Here is a 10,252-nt window from a genome sequence, read left to right as displayed (position 1 = left end):
GATCATCGACTTACCATATCCCAGATAAGGCAGTATTTGATGTCTATCTGCTGGAGCAATTGTCAAATACGGGATTCCTCAATAATCGAATCCCATCTCTGATTGTCACAGAAAATCACAATGGTATTCATCATATGTACAAACAGCTCACTTAACAGCTTCAACAACCAGACTGCCTCACAGAAGGCCATACTATCAGCTATGTATTCTGCCTTGGTGGTGCTCAGAGTCACCGACTTCTGCTTCCTGCTCATCCAGGATATTGAGGCAGATTCCAAAGAGAAACAGCACTAGGAAGTGCTCTAGTGATCCTCCATACTGCCTGCCCACTGATCATTCGAATAATCATGTGGTTTCATATTTCCGGCAGTGTATCTCAATTCATGAGAGATTGTGCCCTGAAGATATCTTAGAAGATTCTTGGCACCAATCTAGTGAGGCTCAACCAAATATGAGCTCACCATGCTAACTGCAACACAGATGTCCGGACAGAGGTTCTCCAAGAACATTAACGCGAATGAGTTGATGAAACTCAGAGGCATTTCCAAAATCTGGTCCGACATCATTACCATATAACTTCTGAAAGTTAATATCCTCGAGGCAGTCACAAGCTTGCAGCTTATCTTCCCACATTCAGAATCCAACTCCCTTTGTCTCCTATAAATGAGAGGGTCTGCACCTATCAGACATAGGTGTCGGTACGAGAGGTTTATCATCCACAACCTTCGAGTAATGGTTTGGATCGGTTTCACTCCTAGTGAATCTCAGCTGCATTAGATAACTATCAATCCTCTCATACTATGACCGAGGTGTTTTTCTTCAAGCCATAGAGGGCTTTCTTCCACCTGTACACATGAGATTCCTTGATCATGATTCTCAAACTCCTCGGGTTGTTCCAAACCTATTGCATGAGGGGAATGGTCCCCTTATAATATTTTCCTTCGGTACATGTACCTTCATGCTTCTTTTTGAATTCAGGCATCCTAGTCACCATCTGACTCACAGACCTCCGGTGCTGAGTCAATGGACATGGTCCCCAGTGGACTTCCTGCAACTTGATACAACCCTAAACTCAAAAACATATTTAAAAGATCTATTTTCAAACACGTACCTTTCCATCGATAAGTGCCACCCTGTAACCTTTGACTTCCATTTCCGAGATGGACATCAGGTTCGATCAGGTACATAAAAGAGATTTTGGGGTTCCTTGCTTTCGTGGAAGAGTCGACCATTTCCTTGATGACCTGCATTACCAGTCATTCTTTTGATCATTGAAGATGTCCCAGGAATGATTGTTATCTTCATCAAGAGATGTGTCTCTGCCATTCGGACACTCCTTCGCATAACGGCCGAACTTATTTCAACAAGGCATCTACCTTTCCTTCCACCCTTAGATCCGAACTTCCCAATGAAGTGATCTTAAGATGGACCATCAGAATCTTCTGCTGCGCCATTCTAATAACATTCTCTGCTTTGACTTCACCTTAGGTGAATTATGAGGAACCCATTGATCCTTCTGTCTTGTCCCAACTGTCTTTGGTGATTGCTCTTTCACTCTTGCTTGGGCATTGTCTTCACCTCAGCTCTGATACCATGTTAAGATTAGGTATGTTCTATGCTAGAGCAATTTATTTAAATTTTCACAGTTAGCAATCACATCAGCATTACGATAAACTGTAGATAGAACATAAATATAAAACGCAGAAGACAAGCCAAGACAAGAGGACACAAGATATGGCGCGAGCCAGGGACAAACCCCACAATGTGTGGGGAAACCCTTTGATCAAATCTTCTTTTATCTTCAAAGTTCAGTAGAGAAAGAGAGAGAGAGTACATTTACAACAAAAGTCAACACTTTGACTTGTCTAGATTTGAGCATAAATCATCTCCTATAACAATGAGATCAGTTAAAGACATTCTGCTTCAACTGATCCTCCAAGGTGACTCCTTCACCTATCATCATCCTACATCAGGTTCTCAAGCTACACCACTGCATACTACATCATGCATCATCATGCTGCTCTTGATCTCATGCATCACTGTGCAGCCCATACATCATGTTGCCCATGATCTACATTATGTTGCCCATACATCATGATCTCATTCATCATCATGTTGTACTTGCCACTTCTTCGAAACATGTTGAGCTAGATCTGATTGCAGTGATGATACGTATGCCAAGGATCTTCTCATTGAATTCTAATAGCAAGACTGTAACAAGTCTGCTATACGACTGCCACCGAAATCAGAACAACTCCTTCTCATATCAAGATTGCCATGCTGAGAATGGATAGGCTTTAGATCCTTAATTCATTCGAGGAGACTGAATTCACTATGGCTCCATGACCTTGATTGTAACTCCATTTGACTATGACTTTGCCTGACCGCAGCTCTCTGCGGCTTCATGCCTTTATAGTGATTCCTCTTCATTACTGCGGCTGTGTATAAAGAGTTTCCATTGCTGCGTGTAATGACAACGTATAGTCTGTCCACGCTGTGTGTATAGATTCTATAACTGCATATATATGTCTCCATTGACAATGGATTAGGGAATGTTTTCATTGTTGTGCGTTTGGTTTCCATTGCAGCGTATAAGGTCTTCTCTACGTATGACCTATGAATGAGTCTTCATAATAGCGTGTTTACTGCATTGGATCCATATTCATGACTGCGTTGGTTCATGATTGTGATTCAGTGTTTCCATGGCCGCATATTCCACGGCTGCGTATAGATCAGTCCATGGCTGCGTATAGACTATGTCACTAGGAACGTATAGAGTCTTCATGCTGTGTTTAGATGACTTTATTACAGCGTATGATTGACTCCCATTACAGCGTATGTAGATCATCTTCCTACTGCTTACTGCGGCTAGGTTATCATGACTGTGGATTTGTTACCTAGGCCCAATTCATAGATGACTGCAACTGATACATCTCCATTTGTCTGTGTATATGGTGTCTTTATTTACGGTGGATAAGGTGTCTCCACTTACAGCGGATAGGGACCTTCATGACCTGCGTATAAACTGCTTCCTGGACAGCGAATATCCTCATTGTTTTCCACTATATATGTGTCTCTATTAACAGTGTAATAGTCTCCATCATGAACAACAAAATAATAACTTCCTTACTGCGGCTAAGTGTGTTGGATTAGGGCATCATCAAACTAGGTCAGAATATTCTTTTTGTGACTCTCCTTTTCCAAAAACCCAAGACGTGGAGAGGAGATCACATCAAGAATAAGTGTGTAAATGATATCAAATCCTCATCTATTTATACCACAACAAGGATGATGAATAGACACGTCGGTTGGGCTTCTAGAGCCTACATAAGGGCTGGTCGGCTTGATAATAATTACATAAACAAAATAAATTCATATATCCATAAATACTTATCGGAATCGGATGATCTTTGGATCAATCCTACACCTCTCGATGAGAGGGATTCAATAAAAATATCAGCTGCCATAAATAAGCCGACCCACATGGAGTTTGGCCCTAGTTGCCAATTTAACACTAGAACATATTGTGACTCTCATATTACAATGCAACTAATACATACTAAAGAAACACACTAAGAAATAGGTTTTCACTTAATAGACACATTACACCAAGTTGAACTTAACTAACTCATAAGTTTGTAAACATCCTAACATCCACACTTAAGAACAACTTAAGATAGGATAGAAGGATTTATAAAGGTGACACAATAGGAGAAGGAAGGATGCAGCTGTGCTTATCCCCCCTTCATGACAACTTCCTAAACTCCTAACATAGATTGAAGTTTATAAAACTTTTCTTCTATAAGTGACATCGTGAAAATGTTTGCAACTTAATTATTTGTTGAGAAGAATATCACTTAATAACTTGATCATGAATTATCCTTCCAATGAAGTGAATTTGAAGGTCAATGTGTTTGTTGTGATGAAGTTGAACTAGATATTTGGCGAGCTTGATGAGACTCTGATTATTGCATTAGAGTGTGATTTTATGTTGTTTTTGTAATCCAAAATCCAAAAGGATCTACTGAATTCACAAGGATTCTTGAATTACATTGATCCTTGCATAGTACTTTGCTTCTAGTGAAGAAAGAGAAATTGCCTCATGTTGCTTCTTACAAACTTGGGTCACAAGTGATGGGCCACATTAATAGGTATATCACAAGGCCCATCTGGCCACCTTTCAATGCATAATTACCTCTTTCCTCACATTTGATAGCATCTTTCCAACTATAATGTGTTTATTAGGAAGACTAAAGGATGTTTATAATATCTTGTGGCCTAACATGATTAATGTGCAGGAAAAGAGTGCATTTACTATGTAGGGATATGTTAGAAGCAACTAGAGAAGATGTAGGAGGATGGTCGCCTACATTTACTCACCCAAAGCTTGACTTTCTCCCTATATTTACTCACCCACATCTTGAAGATCCACTAACAGTTGATGAACTTGAGGATTCAAGGGAATAAGATCCATCCTTTTAGGATTTTTTGAGGTAAGAAACCCTCCTTCCAAGGAGGTTTACCCTGAGTCAATTTTTGTATAAATAAGGACGCCTAAGGGCTCAATAGGATTCAAAATTTTATAGGAGGATAGAGACTATTAGGAGTTAAGAACTTGTTGTTTCCATTTTCATGTCTGATGCACTTGAGCACTATTTTGCATTAATGAAAATCCTTTTGTTGATCTACAGTTGATTTTGTTTCAGAGGGTTGAGTTGCCTTGGTTTAGGGCCCAACCCAGAGGTTCTAGTCTCTCTTATTTGTATATTTCTTCCATGCATTTTCTTTCCTAGCATTAGTTTCCTTCTTTGTCTAGCAGACTTGTTTATAAAAAAAATTCGTGTAGGTCTTCCAAAAATTTCTCTTATGGGATACATGATTGGAGAGATATTATTGGAAAGCCAAAAAACTATAGAGTTTCTTTATTTTGCAGTAGTTAGGCCTCTGATTTTCCTTCTTTTACATACTCTGTTTTATGCACATTTAGTGATTGATCTAGCAGTCTTCTGTAATCCTGGGAAGCATAATCTCTTATGGATGTAGGTCTTGGGCATACTAAAAGTTAGATTTATTTTTAATGCAATAGATATATTTCAAATAAAACTCAACTCGTTCTTCCTTGGTTATTTCCATTTTGTGCAATTTGGTTATTAGTTTAGCACTCTTTTCAAGTTACAAAAGAATAATTTGTTTGGTGTTTAGGTACTATTGTTACTTTGCAGGGTTGGCATTATAATTCACACTCCTATCCCTACCATATAATCCTTCTTTTTCACCTCACAAATCTCCCAAAACAATGTTCACCGAGAGTACATTTCTAGGTTGTTGAAGGACACCATATGTATTTTTCCTCATGCAAGATGGGCCCCTAAAGGGTACCAAGCTTGGCTAGGGAAAAAACAACCTTCTTCTACCTTCCCCTACCTCTTCCAACCTTTAGAAAGCATTTTTGGCCCTCAGAATGCTAACGGGTCCAATCCTGTAGTAAAACAAGGCAATCCTATAGCAGCTCTATAGCATCTTGTAGCACTATGAAAAATCTCTCCAAACTTGACTAGATTTGCTTCTGAAGATTTATTTTTGACTCCTTGCTTTCAATAATCACTCTTAAGCTACAAAACCATTATTGAGTAAGACCAAATACCTCTTAATTCTTGCCTCTTAATTCACCTCTACAGTTAGGGTTAGTGGACAAATTCATGACTTGAAGACCATAATGATGATTTTCATGATTACTTTATGAAGCAACTTGTGAAGTTTGTTGAAAAAATATATCTTGAATGTAATTCTTGAAGAATGATTTCATGCTTCTTGTCTTGTGAAGTAGATTAATTTTGGTTTATTTGTCTCATACATCTTAAGCTAGGGTTTCCATTTCCAGCGTTGTTATTTTTATTGCATAGACTAGGTTTCCTTTTGATCCACCATTTACATTCGACAAATAGGTTAATGTTTACATTTCTACAAGTAGGATAAACATTTACATTTATGCAAAGTAGAATAGCCTTTATTTTCTGCAAAAGTAATTAGGTTTCCTTTCTAGAAAATTAATTAGTTTTCCTTTCTGCAAAAGTAATTAGGGTTTCCTTTGTGCAAAAGTAATTATGTTTCTTTTCTACAAAAGTAAGTAGGTTTTATTTTCTCCAATTAGGATTAGTTGTGCTTTCTCTTTCTACAAACATAGAGTACTTTAGTCTCTTGCACCAACTCAGGTAGAAGTACACCAGCTACTGCACATACAGTGTTGCCACCTCTTAAGTTTGTACGACCCTGAATTGATAAATTAAAGTTGGTAGCCCTAGGAGTTGAAACATCCTTGTTGTAATACCAGAGCTCATCAACAAGTCTAGAACTAAGACTAAAAAAAACTTGGAATAGACTTTTGATTATTATGGTTTCCAACCCAAATTAAATTAGCCAACATTAGAGGAAATTCCAGCCTACAAGTAGCCTCTTGTTGACGATGTTGGACCCACTAACATGTCAGGGGATCTCCCCGGTAAGAAGTCCCAACTAGACCTCAGACCGTTTGGTGTAGGAGTCCCAGCAATGGGTCGTACGGTATCACCTTGACTGCAGTTGCGTGTAGAGGCAAGTAGGATGTCCTTGCTGGTAGCAAGGGTGTGACATGCACATCAAGCCAAGGAAGGTGCATGAATGGTTCTAAAACACAGAAATTGTGTTGAGTGCGCCCCTTGGAAATCTGTGAAATAACGCGGCTTGGAAGGGAACACATGAGCGAAGATGCATCACAAAATGGAAAGCAAGTAAGCTGACAATCAAAAGTGATGGTTAAACCAATAGAACATCTCAGTAAGATTCATACATACTTATACAAAAAGAGTCCATACCTGCATGCATAAGGAAACAGATACATATATCATTAGAGTAACCAAGATAGTTGAAATACAATAAAAACATATGCATGAAACATGTTGGCTCTATTATATTAATAAGTGAAAGTTCCAATCATTTAGTACAACCATGAACAACCATTAGTCTCGGTAGCAGAATGTTACAGCCACTGCCTCCTACTCCTCCAAACAAATGTACTAGCTCTACACTGTGGAGAAGCCAAGGCTCGTTACAATACTCTTCGAGCTTTCTCTAAGATACTCTTATCAGAAGCTTGGCTGACTAAAAGCCTCTATAATGAGTTATGAGGTACTATAAATAGCAAAGGATAGGGTGACCCTTGACATTCCCCTTTCTGACTGTTCACCTACCCTCATGACTCTTCAACTACTCAATGAATGTTACATTCCACTATCGACACTTGGACTTCCACTTTACAAGATATTACATACAATTTTCACATGTACCCATGTGAGACAAAATGGCTTGAGAAAGCCATGCAAGACACCACTGATACTCAGACAATTGTGGGAAGACCAACTCTTGGACATCATCATGATGATCGACGGTGGTGAACTGATGCCAAGCTTGGTCATCTATGATGGTGTCTGCGCACTCAATGGTGACATCCTGCTAAAAGCGAACTCTTGCCTCTGCTGTATCTGGGTACACTGATATGGCTCCTCTGTTCAACTCGTTTGATAACATGCGCATCATTGTCTTGAGTGCAGTTGGACCAGAAAAATATAGATGCATAGTGTCTGTTCTGATCTCCAAGTGTGTGCTAGTGACCAGGCGCATCAACTTGTCGAAGTACATGTTCAGCACCAGTCAGACTTTCTTCTTGTCTTCGCCTAAGTGAGTGTGCCAATGGGTGGGATCGCATGCATGCACATAATGACATCCATGCTCCTGAACACCCTTACATGCGATTGATGGAACTGCTCACCCTGTCTGCTCTGTGCCAGCTGTTGGGTTGTGTCTATAACCTATATGGGCGTAGTTTCATCAGTTTGTGGATGTTGCGACTCTTGATTTACCTGTTCCTACTGCAACTCCGTCTCTCGTCTGTGCGGTTCTTATTCTTCCTTGAGTTTCCACTTCAATACCTATAACTCCTTCTATGTTTCTCTCTCTTCTTTCACGTGATCTTGTTGTTGCACCATCACCTCATAGCCTCAATCTCCAAAGTTTCTTTCATTACGAGTGGATCTGCTTTGAAATTACAGCTATGCTCTACCTCTATGTTGTCAACAACCTTCCTCTTGCATTTTTTGCACGCAGGTCTGCTACCTTCTGTTGTTGCTGATGGTGTTGCTCGCTATGATACCATTGTCTTTTCATCTTGATATCCTTGTCCATGAACAACTTGATGTCTTCATAGATAGGAAATTTCATAGACACTTGATCAACTACATCCCCAGCTGTGCTCTCAACTATGTCTTTGACTCTGCTCTCCTAGAAGCCATTATACCTGTGTTGCTGAGAGGTAGACGAACACCTGTGATACCTAGATACATAGCAACACTCATGGCAAGCAATATGTCAGTTTAAAACAAAAAAAAACTGGATGATTGACATGCAATATACCTGTGTAACTACCTATGAAGACTGCGCAATTTTCACCAGGAGGCTGGGAGACTGACTGCCAAAACTACGCAAGGAACAGTCTGAGACATCACGAGGCTAACTAATTGTTGGAACTACACAATGCATAGTACAACCTGGCCTTCTGAGTACTGAAACTACACAATGCACAATTTCAGTCAGTAGTGACATGCAAACCAACAAACTGCATTGCGCAGTTTCTGGGGCCAGCAAGGCACTGCCTCCTAGAATTGCGCAATGCAAGCCTGGAGGTCAGTGCTAGGCCAGACTTGTGGAATTTTTGGAGGTAAGGCATAGCCTTCACTTCCAGAAATGCACAATGCTATTCAGGCAAGGAAAGGTCTAGGGCAAGGCAGCCCAGACCCACCGACGGACGACTGAAAACATGAGAAGTCTGAATGCATGGTGAGATTGAGTGTAAACAAGAGTGAATGATCATGCATGCAAACAGTAAATGCAAGATTCAGAAAATGGGAAACCATTCATGTGTGTGAAGTGAGTCGCTGCAATGGCGACCATTGGTGCAAAAATAATGTCATGCATGCGACAATAGTGAGACGCAAACGAAAACTAAAACGGTGCTTACATAAGCTAACATACATTAAAATGACAGCAAGCGCTCATTGAAATCAAGCAGAACACACTTACACAAAGAGAAACACAAAAATCGATAGAAATGCAAAGCAAGACATGAGAAGCAGACTTACCCTAAAATAGCTACATTGAAAGTGCCGAAGATTCTTGGATGTGATGTGGGATGTCAAAGTTGCAAGATCGATGTGAGGAATGAGCTCTACAGTGTCCGGTTCACAAGTTTTGATAAGATCTAGGTTATGACATGCATGCCATAAATCTAGGAAAAAGCGACACTTTGCGAGAGGTTTCTAAAATGATCTATGCATGCAACCTCCAACTGCTAAAAATAGATACCTAGACCTAGGGATTCCTTTTGCATATTGCCTTGTTCTATTTCAGGAAGAGAAACCCATGCATGCAAATCAGTTTTTCTTGGTCCCGGAGGGAACCGGTCCACCTAAAGGCACATGGAACAGCCTGCTTGACTGAGAGGGATTTTTGTGTAATTTCTGGGAGGAGTTGGGCTAGCTGTCCCAGAGGGATTACACAATTTTTGGGAGGATTAAGTGATTGTTTCCCAGAACTGTGCAATTTCTGATCTGAGCTGCAGTGCTGGGCCATATTGCACAATTTTCCTGAGGAAGGTTGTTTGAATGCATTGCGCAATTTCTGGACCCAGCAGGCTGCCTAGCAAATTTGCACAATTTTTGGAGGGAAGGTTGGTTCCCCTCCAGAATTCTGCAATTTTCTAAGGGATCTGCTCAGCCAGCAACAAGCTTAAGTCCGAAATGACATCCTGTGAGGGGAGTGAAGAAAATTGACATGTACAGGCTGGAAAGCTGCTAGAAAACCAATGAAGCCTATGTACTTGACAGCGCAAGACATGATGCTAAGGATGATTGGTAGGGAGGCTTCAAAACGAAGCTAAGGAAAACTTTTGGAGGGTGGTTGTAGACACTACAACACTTGGTGACACACTGGTATTACTCCAGCTCTCTGAATGGACCTTGTTCGTGAAAAGCAAGTCTAACACCTCTGGAAGTATTGTTCAGTTCTCTGTTCATCTTAGTTTCCACACTTTCTTGATTGGAAGATGTAGCATCTGCCAAGCCCTTGGTCAGTCGACACACATTCCAAGCCAATCTAACACAGTTGTTTCAATTGGGATGAGGGGTATATTGGTTCACAAGCCTTATGATCTTCAGAGTTTTAG

The sequence above is a fragment of the Pinus tabuliformis genome, chromosome 3_2, assembly GCF_031772625.1.
Source record: "Pinus tabuliformis cultivar Carrire ecotype Pingquan chromosome 3_2, CPIR1, whole genome shotgun sequence".
Lineage (NCBI taxonomy): Eukaryota > Viridiplantae > Streptophyta > Pinopsida > Pinales > Pinaceae > Pinus > Pinus tabuliformis.
The sequence above is the reverse complement of the archived record's forward strand: the minus strand, read 5'-3'. Positions refer to the sequence as shown.